We start from the raw sequence: 15,030 nt of genomic DNA, 5'->3' as shown, positions 1-15,030 counted from the left end.
AGGTAATTTCCTTTATGCCCCATTCTACACACAGCCTAAATGATAGGCACTGAACCATTTACAGGACAATAATAAAAGTAAGAAAAAAATATTAAGTCACAGTTTCATCAGTACGTGCTTAAAGAAAGTCATATCACAAAGATCACTGATGTCAGCGCCCAACAAATCTATAACAATAGAGAATTAATTGTAAGCACCAGAGTGTGTTTGTCAAAATAATATCTGAAAATGTCAGTTGTTGAACATAATACTTCTATTTGCAATAGCAATTTATGATATATGCATTTGAGGAATATTCTATGTACCAACACGGACGGACATTCCTACATACATGTTTTTATTTCACCTTTATTCAACCAGGTAGGCCAGTTGAGAACAAGTTCTCCTTTACAACTGCGACTTGGCCAAGATAAAGCAAAGCAGTGTGACACAAACAACAACACAGAGTTACACATGGAATAAACAAACGTACAGTCAATAACACAATAGAAAATAATCTATATACAGTGTGTGCAAATGAGGTAAGATAAGGGAGGCAATGCAATAAATAGGCCGTAGTGGCGAAATAATTACAATTTCTTAAATAAACAGCGGAGTGAGTTGTGCAGAAGATGAATGTGCAAGTAGAGATACTGTGGTGCAAAGGAGCAAAACACGTTTTAAAAAAATATGAATTAAATAAATAACAATATGGGGATGAGGTAGTTGGATGGGCTATTTACAGATGGGCTATGTACAGGTGCAATGATCTGTAAGCTGCTCTGATATCTGATGCTTAAAAATAGTGAGGGTGATATGAGTCTCCAGCTTCAGTGATTTTTCCAGTTGTTGGCAGCAGAGAACTGGAAGGAAAGGCGGCCAGAGCAGGATTTTGCTTTGGGGGAGACCAGTGAAATATACCTGCTGGAGCGCGTGCTACGGGTGGGTGCTGCTATAGTGACCAGTGAGCTGAGATAACTCAAACTCTCCTGTCGGATTTATCTGTAGTTGTGCACATGCGCAAAATTGATTTTCTTTACAATTATAAACTGGGTGGTTTGAACTCTGAATACTGATTGGTTGAAAGCCATGATGTACCATGGGAATGACAAAGACGTTTTACTGTTCTAATTATGTTGGTAACCAGTTTATAATAACAGTAAGGCATCTCATGAGTTTGGTATATGGCCAATATACCACAGCTAAGGGCTGTTATTTGTGATATATGGCCAATATACCACATCCCCTCGAACCTTATTGCATTTATCCTTTGCCAAGATAATCCATCCACCTGACAGGTGTGGCATATCAAGAAGCTGATTAAACAGCATGATCATTACACAGGTGCACCTTGTACTGGGGGCAATAAAAGGCTACTCTAAAATGTACAGATACACAACACAATGCCACAGATGTCTCAAGTTTCGAGGGAGCATGCAATTGGCATGCTGACTTCAGGAATATCCACCAGAGCTGTTGCCAAAGAATTGAATGTTCAGTTCTCTACCATAAGCCATCTCCAGTGTCATTTTATAGAATTTGTCAGTACATCCAACCGCAGACCACGTGTATGGTGTCATGTGGACCAGCGGTTTGCTGATGTCAATGTTGTGAACAGAGTGCCCCATGGTGGCGGTGGGGTTATGTTATGGGCAGGCATAAGCTACGGACAAGAAACACAATAGCATTTTATTGATTTTATTGACAATTTGAATGCACAGAGATACTGTGACGAGATCCTGAAGCCCATTGTTGTGCCATTCATCCACCGCCATCACCTCATGTTTCAGCATGATAATGCACGGCCCCATGTCGCAAGGATCTGTACACAATTCCTTGAAGCTGAAAATGTCCCAGTTCTTCCATGGCCTGCATACCCACCAGACATGTAACCCATTGAGCATGTTTGGAATTCTCTGGATCGAAGTGTTCCAATTCTTGCCAGTATCCAGGAACTTTCCACAGCCATTGAAGAGGAGCGGGACAATATTCCACAGGCCACAATCAACAGCCCAATCTATCCAAAGGAGACGTGGCATGCTGCATTAGACAAATTGTGTACACAAGATACTGACTGGTTTTCCATCCACCTCCCTACCTTTTTTTTAAGGTATCTGTGATGAACAGATGCATATCTGTATTCCCAGTCATGTGAAATCAACAGATTAGGGTATTATTTATTTATTTATATGAACTGTAACTATGTCAAATCTTTGAAATTGTTGCATGTTGCGTATATATTTTTGTTCAGTATATATTCAGAAACGTCAAGTTTTGAAGTTACTATACCTGTGGACCCTGGATATTGTAGACGTGAAATCTTGCGGTTGTGTTCCAGTTTATTTTCAAGAGGGAGGTACAGAGGCGTCGCTGCTAAGGTAAGTTCCCGCCCCATGGGTGTGTCTATGCAGGATACCGGCGAGCGCATTGTATCCACCTGCCAATGCGTTTCCCCTTCAGTAGCTTACAGAGCTGTGTTGCGTGCGCCGCGTTTCAACTTTAGCAACTACTCCATTTCAAGGAATAACGCTCATTATGAGAACAACAAAGTGGGATTGTACACAATAGACTGAGAAAATAGCATAGAGGACACAAATATTGCAAGCTGAGGTGATTAACAAGTTCATTTGGAACCTATATATTTGTTACCAGGGAATCGTGTAGGATGTCCGCTGCTTCATTCGTAGGCTACACTAATATATAATTGAATAGGATTTTGTTTACTACCTTCTCAATGACTTGTATAACTGGATTCAACATCATTTACACCGGGCAATAATAACCAGGTAGGCACAACTGTAGGCTCCTTTATTTAGCTCTAATGTTTTGATGCATAGGGCCTAAGCTTTTTCAGTCAAATCATGACTCATATGTCCATGTTGAATTATTTATTATCCTAAGAGATTACAATCAAAACACAATGGCTCCAGTAATTGAGTCGAACAATAATTGGTGAATTAGGCCTATTGTCTATAATAATATATACTATTTTAAGTCTACTGATTTAAGTGTAGACAAATAAGAAGCTAATGCTTTGTGTAATCAAATCCAGTTTTAATGGTTTCTTTTTATTGTTAATATTATGATAATGTATTATTTTGTTGCATTGTGCCGGCATGAGGAACAATATAGCCTAACCTTTCACTCCACGTAGTAGACTATCGCATGATTTTATCCATAATAAACCCGTTTCGATACTTTGCAGATTTCTCTGCATTTCAAACTGCTGTGGGAGCTCTTGCATAGTCTTTTGAGCTGCTGTACTTCTCAAGAGCGTCGCAAGAAGCGAGCATTTTATAGCGCTCGAGTTTCTTTATCCAACAGGCTGTAGAAATCTGTGCTGCTATTAGTGGGTGGTTTAAAACAGTCAATAGCCTTTGTTATTCTGTTATAACACAAGCATTTCCCAGTTAAAGCCAGTCTGAAATGTTAAGTGTTGCCTAATTTAACTTATTGCACAGACTTCTCAACGGAATAATTAATGTTTAGCAATAACAATGTCGTATCATTTTAAACGCAGTCACGCTTTATTTGGGCAAAATGGCAGGCTATAATTTGGAATTTTACGCTTGGAGGTCTGTCCTAACCTGGAGGGTTGAGGCTCTCATTGGGAACTTGATCCTAAATCCCTTCGTGACAGCTTGACCTCATACCCTGTTGACCCGCGTTACGAGCAGTACAGTGCCATGCAGGAGGGATTAGATGGCAAAACATGTCTTTGAGTAGCCTTTATGAGCTCCAAACCTCATAAATCAGACTTAATATTAACATTATCTCTACTTACGGGGTGTTTTGTTAAATTACCACATTAGGTTAATCATAGGCTTTTATCATGTCACCTTAATTAAACGTCGCAGGTTTTATTATTGAGATTACTGTCCATTTTTGGAGATGCCAGTGTGCTGTGCTACGTCTGCGTAAAATATCTCCAGGTAACATATTTGACAACAGACTCGTTCACTGGGCATAAAAGTAAACCTATATGCGTGTATGAGGTCTTTTTTTTGCGTGACAGGGCATCGGTTAGCGGGGCAGACCCGCCAGACCTACGTTTTTTAGGGGTCTGCGGAGACGCTGGGGAGGAGGGAACTGTGGAGTGGTGGGTTATAGAATGTGACAGCGATGGGGATGTTGCGGGGGTCTCGGGAGTAAAATTAGATTCATGAAGATGCAGAATAGTTGAGGGGGAAACTGTAATTCAATGTGAACGAACGCCGATCTCGTACCGCGCCCCAACAATTTCATCCCTACATTTACGTTCTCTGTTGCTTTGTAGTGGTCTGTACCTGGGAGGACAAGATACTGCAGGTCTCATCTGTGATGTATCCCCCCTCAACAACACTTCCCTTTTTATAAGAGGTGTGACAGTGAAAGATGGAATTTGTATGATAAATATCCTCTATGGATGCATAAACATTCACTTAGTGTTGATAGTTACAACATGCAACACTTTTTTTCGTGAAAAATGGCACAGAACCCTAACTCAGAAGGAGTTGGTAGGTCCAGTGTGTTGCAGGTGTGAGTATGGGGTGTGGTACAGAGCTGATCATTCTCTCTCCCTCTCTCCTGCTCCTTCTCTCTCTCTCTCTCTCTCTCCCTCTCTCCCGCTCCTTCTCTCTCTCTCTCTCTCTCCCCCCCCCAGCTTCCTGGACTGTTTCTCCTCTGTTTCTGGAAGCGGAGGGACCATGCTGTGGGACAAACTATGGTGGCTGTCCACCTTGCTGGCCCTGTCGGCCGAAGCATTGCCCACACTGCCCATTGAGCCCCTCTCTGCCCCTCGGGTTTTCCTCTCCTTCAAAGGTAAGCCACTCACACTTTCAGATATCTCAAATAGTTTGTGTGGTTCTCTGTGACTGAAAACAGGTGGATAGAATGTCCTTGTATCTGAGCTCTTGTGGTTGCTTCTATGTTTTTATTTTCACTATTTTCACAGTTCCTCCTAGCTTTGTCTGCTCTTGGTGAAATGTAGGGTTTAGGGGGACTAGACTGCCGTTATAGCCAGCTATGCGCTTATTTTGGCACACCATGGTGTCAGTCAGTGCCCATCCCTCTCTCTCTCTGGCTGAAACTTGATTATCTGTTGAGAGAGGGGGCGATGAGAGAGATGAGGAGAGGTGCTGTTTGTTCCTACTGTTCAGAGATCAGAGAGCACATCTTCATTAAACCGACTGACTGACTGACTAGCACAGTCCTCCAACAGGGCTTTGCCTGCCCTCAGCTCCCCTCTGGAATCAAGTTGGATTCAACACTTGGCCGTGTCCACATTTAGAGGGGCCCAGCGTATTATGAATGCCTTTCAATGTCACATGAGGCCCTGTCTGTGTTTTGAACTGTACCTTCAAAATGGTTCTTTATGGACATCATCTCTAATGTCTTGTAGACCTAATTGCTGTGTCTATTTACAAGTGTAGGGTCTTACTTTGATCACCCTGTTGCAGGGAATTGAAGGGAATGTAAAACTTGTCGTGTATTTGAGGTATAAAAAGGCTTCTGAAGTTTTTAATCTCCACTTTGAAAATCTTCCCTTATGAAAAATGTATCAACCCTTACAGAAATGTATTAATTATAATCCACTTATTTCACATTTCCTGTTGCTACAGGATTATTTTCCTGCTGTAGCGAATGGCCTCAAACTAATATCCTGCATCTGTAGGCTAATCGTTAGGTGAACCCTGGGTTGGAGCTCAAAGGAGCAGAGGACTCGCAAAGCCTCCAGATGACTTTAAATCCTCATCACCTCACTTGGGGACAGAGAGGAGATTCTGCACTTTTCCTTTTTGTCTGCAAGTATGTAGAATTGGGCAACCTGAGTGTCTCTCTCTCTCTCTCTCTCTCTCTCTCTCTCTCTCTCTCTCTCTCTCTCTCTCTCTCTCTCTCTCTCTCTCTCACCTGTCTGTTTTCACTCTCTAATCAAGTTTGTTTTCACAATCACACTGCTCCAAATTGGTAATTTCTTTCCCATTTCCTTTCAATTAGTTCCTTTTTTGTTTTTAATTGGTTTTTGAGAGACCTATATGCTTGACAGAGCATCTTTACTTTGTTGGTGACTAGAATTGAACATGAGCTGCACATTTTCTAATTGTGTCATTTTGGCTCACGCTGAGGGGAATTGCTTTTAAATGTGCCCATATTTATTCCTTTATGGACCTTGGTGAGCCAATTGTTTTGCTGCACATTTTAAAAAGCATATGCATGGGGTCAAGATTCCTTGGAGCTTGCCAAGGGTGCTTAGCTGAATTTTAACAAGTGTATATCTACCCTCTTAAAAATGCAACTAATCTCTTTCTAGCCATCCAACTGTTTTTAAACAAGCTTTTTGATTTCGACACTCCAAGCTTTACACAACCTCTTGCACCTACTTTTTCATGATGGCAATCTCTGTCTATTGAAGCAGTTGTGGTACAGTACACTGTGTTGCCTAAATGTGAAACCTAACCTGTGGCATCAGTGTTACTTCTGGCTAATACCGCCAGTGTGGTCTGGTGGTCCAAAAGTATTCTCTAATCCGGTTGGTCTATTGTCAAACACTGAGGTTGAAACCTTCCCCTCCAGTTTCAATGTCAGACTTGTAGACAGTTTGTTCTAAATATTTTTTTCTCGTGTACTGTTTTGTGTTATTATATGTCGTAATCTTGGATGAGTTGTAGTTGCTGTCGACCACCTGCTGGTCATCAGTGTGGTTAGACTTGGGCCAGTCCTTTCTGCTGAGGACTCAGACTGTCAGGCGGCTTAACTGAAGCTAGTTCAGGAGTTTGTTTAGTATTTCTGGCATTATTGATTGCTTTGAAGCTGCGTGCGGGTGCCTTGCAACACAGACACACACACAGATTTAACTGTGTGTATAAACATAAAAGCACAGACATGGCATGTACCTGAAACATCAACACATGGAGTAAAGGGCAGGGGCCATTAGAGATCATTTATTTCCTTTGATTGAGGACTTGAGTTCATGTAGGCTCCTGCTACATGGAGAGGAAAGATGGATGTGTCCATCAGTCAACTCACTCAGGGAACTTGTGCTACAGACTATCTCACAGAGACAGTGGTCTGCCAGACTGATGCATCACATGCATGTGTAGCAGGCCGTTTTCAGCTACTACACTGGTTGAATCCATATTCAAGTCATATTAGTTCACATTGCCATTTACTGTCTCCTTTTCACAGCTCAAAATCCAGGTTCTATTTTCATAGAAATGTTTTAAATCTCTTATCTTCTGTCGTTTTTTTCCTGAACGGAGACAGAAAAGCTTTCTGCTACATGAGTGAAAGTGTGAAGGATTGACATGCTAAAGGATGGCCCGGGGGGGAGAGGGGAGAGACACGTCACATGCTAGGTAGCCATCACATAACTCCATTGTGACATGACAGCACATTCCCTATGATTATTTCCCAGCACAATGGTTAAGAAAAGTGCTCTCTCGGGAATTGTTGCCCATGTTGTTTAAAATGTAGTTTTCTATCATTCTGAGCTATAAATTGTTATATCATATTTATTTTTTCAACTGACATTTTCAGTTTTGCTTGATTCAGATTTTTTGTTGTTGTTGAGTTAAAGGTCCCAGATCTGTCTATAGTTTCTGTTGAATGTTGTCCATAATATCAGTCCACCTACCTTACTTATCTTCAATTATTGAATTGAAGTAGCTTAAGTCCCTATCAGCACTGAGCTCTCTATGTACGTTTATATCAGTTGTCTGTAGTATATAGTGAGGTCTATAAAAGCAGCCAGTGAGGGGGTCAGAGGCGGTGCAAGGCTGTGAGTTATCACTCGTGATAAGGGAAGAGTAAACAGCAACTGAGAGTAAAGGAATGTCCACTCAGGACTCGTAAGCATCGATCATCTCCCACACTGCTTTAGTAGTATGAGATGAATGGTGACGAAAACAGACATACACACCATTTACACCTATTGAATACAATAAAGCACTGTTGAACACAATGCTCCCAGTTAGTCACACACGCAATAATACACTTACATGCTCGCATGCACGTTAAACGCCTTTTCTAAATGCTTATCGCAGGCTGGTTAGCAAACACATGTTAAGGTTATGAAGATAAAGTGGGCGCTTAGGTTTTCAAAGAACAGAAAGTGTGGTAGACATATAGACACCCTGAAGAAGGCACAGTTATGCCGAAACGTTGGTGTTTTTTTATCCAATAAATGATTGGGAGGTTATACTAATGGAGTGTGTGACATTCTTTGTTTTTCCAGTTTATTCTCTGTTAGTCAGCACCGCGACACTACATCATGTCCTCCAGGGGAGCTCCAGCTCATGCTTTTTATTAGACACACTTTCTCCCGTTTTTGGTTGGGTGTTTTTCTTTTGGGGTCAGTGGGAATAGTGGATGGTGGACGTTGTAATACAATGTTACAAACACAAACAAAGCACCACCGTTGTGTTCCTTATTAAGGGTAGCCATTGCCATCTTTATTTGTAAAGAGCTAATAGGACTGACTGCTTTCAGCCTCTGAGAGAAGAACTCTTATATTTATCCTCCAACAAGCTCCATAATCACGTGCTATTTCAAGGTGTGGGGCTCCTCAGGGGTCATGACCCCAAAACAGGAGCCAGTCACACTAACTGCACCCCCCCCCCCCCACACACACACACACCTTGGGAGAATGGGAGCATATTAGCTAGTAATAGCTCGTTGCGCTAATCTTCAGTCACATTCGAAAGTGTTTAACGTTGTTTTCCTTTTGCCTTTGGTCCAGGGTGAAACACCTGGAAACAGAGTTGGTGGTGAGGGAGGGAAATAGAACACTCTAAATGGGGGAGAAAATGCACGGCCAGACAGTCATATAATTGGACTATTTCTCAAACAGAATCTCAAGGTTATTTCAACTTCCCCTGGCTTCTCTCTTTCTCTATCATGTAACTTAATGGTTAAGTGATTATCACAGTAGCACAAAGAGCTCAGTGTTAGCTCACCTCTCCTGTCTGTGCTCTCAGGGTGGAATATATTAGCACACAGATCAGCTCTGGCTATATTTCTGCTTTCCTATTATGTGAATTATGCTACTACTCACAGTGAACTTCACTTAGACTTCACTCAGTGTCTCTCTACGGCTCTACGATTACAATAGCCCAGGTTTCTTAGATTAGAGAAAGAAATGTGGGCGGACATGCAGACATGCCTACTGTGGCTGGTAAGAGAGGAAAGCCTATTCATGGTTAAATGCCTTGCTGGAGGTGCTCTCTCAGCTTTCCGCCTGCCTGCGGTTAGTTACTATACTGTATGGGTTGTCTGAAACCCTTGCTGACATGTCTACTGAAAGGGAGAGCATTATGGCAGTCTATTTGTGCGCAGTCTGTCTGAGAGCCAGCCTTGAGCTGAGCTTTCCACCCCTGTCAGGGCCTAAGAGAGAGAGATGGCCAGCCAAGAAAGAAAGGCAAGAGTGACAGGGGAAAAGGCCACAGTCCGGTCTCCATGTAATGGACACGAGGTGGGAATGTGTGTGTGTGGTCTTTGTGTGGATGGGTGTCTGTGAGTGTGAGAGTGAAACGGAGACAGTTAGATGCCCATGTCCAGACTGGCAGAGTAGGTCTCCATCCATCTCTCTTCCAGGCTCCTAGGTTCCTATTTAGTTGGGTCCATTGTGACACTAGAGCCAGAGCTAAGTGCCCCAGCCTTACCAGAACAGAGGCCCATGGCAATCAATGATCTGATGGAATCTTGTCCACAGCTAACCTGTCAAGAGACAGTCTCAGGGTGACTATGTCCACTGCTTTCCTAAGTTTTTCTGGGCAGAACAAAACCTTCCCTGGGCAGACAGACAGACAGACAGACAGACAGACAGACAGACAGACAGACAGACAGACAGACAGACAGACAGACAGACAGACAGTCAGTCAGTCAGTCAGTCAGTCAGTCAGTCAGTCAGTCAGTCAGTAACACTCCCAATAAGACCAAAACATGTAAGGTACAAGGGTTATTGCTCGACAATCAGTTAGGATATACTGTATCCACTGGCTGGTTCAACTGTTTAAAACAATGGTTCACTGAAGATGACAAGAAGCTTTGTCAAGGTATAATAATCACTGGGGAGACCGTGTCTGGATCTCCAGTTATGTCTGCTACTTGGGATTACTCACAGTTAATTTTCAGAGCAGGTAGAGGCGGCTGCTATTTGTCTAAGTGCTCATTTGGTCTGAAAGTTCATTCTGATTCCATGACATTAAACCATATGAACAGGGACAGGCAAGATGTGACAGAATGAAAACAGAACACATTTGCAGTCTTTTTATATCCTGATGATTTGCATAATTACTTATTAATGGAAACACTCCCACCTCCAGAAGACAGATTCACCAAACCCATCTGACACAGAGAGCCACTGCGGTTAGGTAAGGATAGAGAGTGCTATGTCAGACACACTATGTAAGTAAGAGGCAGCGGACGTGCTGTAGCTAGTACATCAGTGTGAAAGGCCCCTGCCTGCCGTCCTCTCCTCTCCCTGCTCAAACTGCGCTATTCCGTCCCCTTACTCTGCACAGATATATGCCATGTCATCTCTAATCTGCATCCCACCTCCCTCCCTCCCTCCCTCCCTATCGCTCGCTCCGCTCTGCCAGCTGTGCATGTATACAGTGTTTATAATAGATGTCCAGGATAGCAAATGTTTAATACATATAAAAGCAGCATGTTTTCGGAATGGGCTCAGACAAGACAAGTCAAGTGCAGTGAGTGCGGTCAGTCCCTGTGTCACGTGGGTCACGACGGGTGCTCTGATATTTTAGTTCAACGGCAGCATGTAGTGAGTCTGTGCTTGACCATCGCTGACCAAGCTGACCAAGTTGACCATGCTGACCAAGCTGACCAAGCTGACCATCGCTGACCATGCTGACCATCGCTGACCATGCTGACCATGCTGACCATCGCTGACCATGCTGACCAAGCTGACCAAGCTGACCATGCTGACCAAGCTGACCATCGCTGACCATGCTGACCAAGCTGACCAAGCTGACCATGTTGACCATGCTGACCATCGCTGACCAAGCTGACCATCGCTGACCAAGCTGACCATGCTGACCATGTTGACCATGTTGACCATGCTGAACATGCTAACCATGTTGTCCATGCTGACGATCGCTGACCAAGCTGACCATCACTGACCATCGCTGACCCTCACTGACCTTGCTGACCGTCACTGACCATCACTGACCATCACTGACCATGCTGACCATGCTGACCATCACTGACCATGCTGACCATCACTGACCATCACTGATCATGCTGACCATCACTGACCATCACTGACCATCACTGATCATGCTGACCATCACTGACCATCACTGACCATGCTGACCATCACTGACCATCGCTGACCATCACTGACCATCACTGACCATCACTGACCATGCTGACCATCACTGACCATGCTGACCATCACTGACCATCGCTGACCATCACTGACCATCACTGACCATGCTGACACACATTTACTGTCTAGACCAGTCACTCCTTTACTCTGTGACTGTCTTTTTAACTCTCAGGTCTTTGAAAAATTGCTTCAACAGAATTATATTCAGTGGCTGTGGCACGCAAGCCTGCAGCAAACATTATTACCTTGGCTGTGTCTCTCTCTCTAGAGATGGTGATGGGGCGGGGGGGCATACTGCATCCCAGCAACCTCTGCTCTGCAGGAGTCGTGCTGTCAGACTGATTATTCGAGGAGGGAAAACAGAAGTTGACAGCTTGAGCTCTAAATATAGTGTCTGTCTCTGTTTCTCTCTATATCCTCCTCCTCCTCTCCTCCTCACACCCTCTCTTGTTGCTTGTTGGTAAGGGGTTGGCAGAGGCAGGGAGGGGTGGCAGAGGCAGGGAGGGGTGGCAGAGGCAGGGAGGGGTGGCAGAGACAGGGAGGGAGGCAGAGGCAGGGAGGGGAGGAAGAAGCAGGGAGGGGAGGGGAGGCAGGGGAGGGAGGGAGGAGTGGGGATTACCTAGCACAGCATGGGCACCCTGTTTTAGCACGCTTCAAAGGGGAAAGGGGAGATGGCCGCAAGGTGGTGGTGGTGGTGGTGGGGGGGGGGGGGGTAGGCCTCTCAGGGCGGAAGGGTTTGACATACCAGCTCTGTCACAGCGTCACCGTCACGGTAACTAGGATCACAGGCCCGAGGGAAAATAGAGCGTGTTAAATCTCCTCTGTTCTGTGTGGTTTTATGTCAGCCCTGTTGCATAATGATGAATCTGACTGCTGGTATAGTACTACCGTATAGCTATGATCCCTGTCTCTCCCCTCGAAGTGATGTCATGGATTTTAAAAGAAAGACTTGAAGCACTTCAAGACTATTCTTCTCAATCAAAGGGAATGAACAGCAAATGAAAAGCAGGCAGGCTGATGCTGTTTATACCCGTGTGAGCAGAGTATTTCATGACAGCAGGCGACAGTGATCAGACAGAGCCCATAACTAAGTATTTAATTAATCATGCTGCAATCTCTCTCCATAGAGTTATAAAGACATACCATCCAAATTAAATCAGAATCACTGTGTTTTTATTATTCTTAATCTGTGGTTTGGGATAGCCAGGCCTTTTAATTAGAGTCAGAGCTGTTCCTGTGTACAGGAAAAGGACAGATTTCCTCATCTCAGGGATCAGCTCATCAGCCTGTCTAACGTAACCCGGTCTATGGACAGGCTGCAAATTGGAATGGGCACTGAGGTGGCATGACATGGAAAGGGCACTGTTGAACCGGATGGATGGGAGAGAGACATTGTGGTGTGGAGTGAAGTTAAAATGGAGAGAGAGAGAAGAGGAAAGAGTCTTCCTGTCAGTCACTTAAAGTACTCACATACACACACCAGGTTCTCCCATGTTCTCCTCATTCTCACAGCCTTCTTTACTCTTATAGTACTCTCCTACACATACCAGGCTCTCCCATGTTCTCCTCCTTCTCACAGCCTTCTTTACTCTTATAGTACTCTCCTACACACACCAGGCTCTCCCATGTTCTCCTCATTCTCACAGCCTTCTTTACTCTTATAGTACTCTCCTACACACACCAGGCTCTCCCATGTTCTCCTCCTTCTCACAGCCTTCTGTACTCTTATAGTACTCTCCTACACACACCACGCCCTCCCATGTTCTCCTCCTTCTCACAGCCTTCTTTACTCTTATAGTACTCTCCTACACACACCAGGCTCTCCCATGTTCTCCTCCTTCTCACAGCCTTCTGTACTCTTATAGTACTCTCCTACACACACCACGTTCTCCTCATTCTCCCATGTTCTCCTCCTTCTCACAGCCTTCTTTACTCTTATAGTACTCTCCTACACACACCACGCTCTCCCATGTTCTCCTCCTTCTCACAGCCTTCTGTACTCTTATAGTACTCTCCTAAACACACCACGCTCTCCCATGTTCTCCTCCTTCTCACAGCCTTCTTTACTCTTATAGTACTCTCCTACACACACCAGGCTCTCCCATGTTCTCCTCATTCTCACAGCCTTCTTTACTCTTATAGTACTCTCCTACACACACCAGGCTCTCCCATGTTCTCCTCATTCTCACAGCCTTCTGTACTCTTATAGTACTCTCCTACACACACCAGGCTCTCCCATGTTCTCCTCATTCTCACAGCCTTCTTTACTCTTATAGTACTCTCCTACACACACCAGGCTCTCCCATGTTCTCCTCCTTCTCACAGCCTTCTTTACTCTTATAGTACTCTCCTACACACACCAGGTTCTCCCATGTTCTCCTCCTTCTCACAGCCTTCTTTACTCTTATAGTACTCTCCTACACACACCAGGCTCTCCCATGTTCTCCTCCTTCTCACAGCCTTCTGTACTCTTATAGTACTCTCCTACACACACCACGCTCTCCCATGTTCTCCTCCTTCTCACAGCCTTCTTTACTCTTATAGTACTCTCCTACACACACCACGCTCTCCCATGTTCTCCTCATTCTCACAGCCTTCTTTACTCTTATAGTACTCTCCTACACACACCACGCTCTCCCATGTTCTCCTCCTTCTCACAGCCTTCTGTACTCTTATAGTACTCTCCTACACACACCAGGCTCTCCCATGTTCTCCTCATTCTCACAGCCTTCTGTACTCTCTACACACACCAGGCTCTCCCATGTTCTCCTCATTCTCACAGCCTTCTTTACTCTTATAGTACTCTCCTACACACACCACGCTCTCCCATGTTCTCCCATGTTCTCCTCCTTCTCACAGCCTTCTTTACTCTTATAGTACTCTCCTACACACACCAGGCTCTCCCATGTTCTCCTCATTCTCACAGCCTTCTTTACTCTTATAGTACTCTCCTACACACACCAGGCTCTCCCATGTTCTCCTCCTTCTCACAGCCTTCTTTACTCTTATAGTACTCTCCTACACACACCAGGCCCTCCCATGTTCTCCTCATTCTCACAGCCTTCTTTACTCTTATAGTACTCTCCTACACACACCAGGCTCTCCCATGTTCTCCTCATTCTCACAGCCTTCTTTACTCTTATAGTACTCTCCTACACACACCACGCTCTCCCATGTTCTCCTCCTTATCACAGCCTTCTGTACTCCGTTCTCTTTATTTCACCCAGATTGATATATCCTTTCAACAGTTTTTCCCTCCCCATTACTTTTATGCTCCTTAGGGCATGTAAGGTAACAAGCCTGATGTTTTAAGATAACTGCTTTATGTACCCTTATGAATTTGACTATCTATGCATGTGTGCATCTGTGGAATTATGTTTTGATTAGAATTCTAGCAACCATGAAACCAGATCGGATAAAGCTTTTCTAGTTTTCCCACAGTGCAGTTTTTAGTTTTCCCTATACATGAAATGCTTTTTCAGAATGCAAAATCACATGTAGACCATAGTCTTCTTCACATGGGGCCACTTTGGCATGCTTGATAAATGGCCCTTCTGTTTCACACTCTCTGCTGTGCAAAGGGTTTCAACGCTCAGCAGGGGTGTGAGACTACCGGTCTCTGATGGGTGTGTGTGTGTGTGTGTGTGTGTGTGTGTGTGTGTGTGTGTGTGTGTGTGTGTGTGTGTGTGTGTGTGTGTGTGTGTGTGTGTGTGTCTCTTGATGTC

At 44.2% G+C, this 15,030-nt stretch overlaps 1 pseudogene; it reads left to right on the top strand.

Annotated features, from left to right (window-relative positions):
* Positions 1 to 2,438: 2,438 nt before the first annotated feature.
* LOC115143461 (semaphorin-3F-like) overlaps positions 2,439 to 15,030 on the top strand; it is a 115,229-nt pseudogene continuing 102,637 nt past the window's right edge.

Source organism: Oncorhynchus nerka, linkage group LG15 (assembly GCF_034236695.1).
Source record: "Oncorhynchus nerka isolate Pitt River linkage group LG15, Oner_Uvic_2.0, whole genome shotgun sequence".
In the NCBI taxonomy this organism is placed as follows: Eukaryota; Metazoa; Chordata; class Actinopteri; order Salmoniformes; family Salmonidae; genus Oncorhynchus; species Oncorhynchus nerka.
Note: the sequence above shows the minus strand (reverse complement) of the source record. Positions and strands in the feature narration are given on the sequence as shown.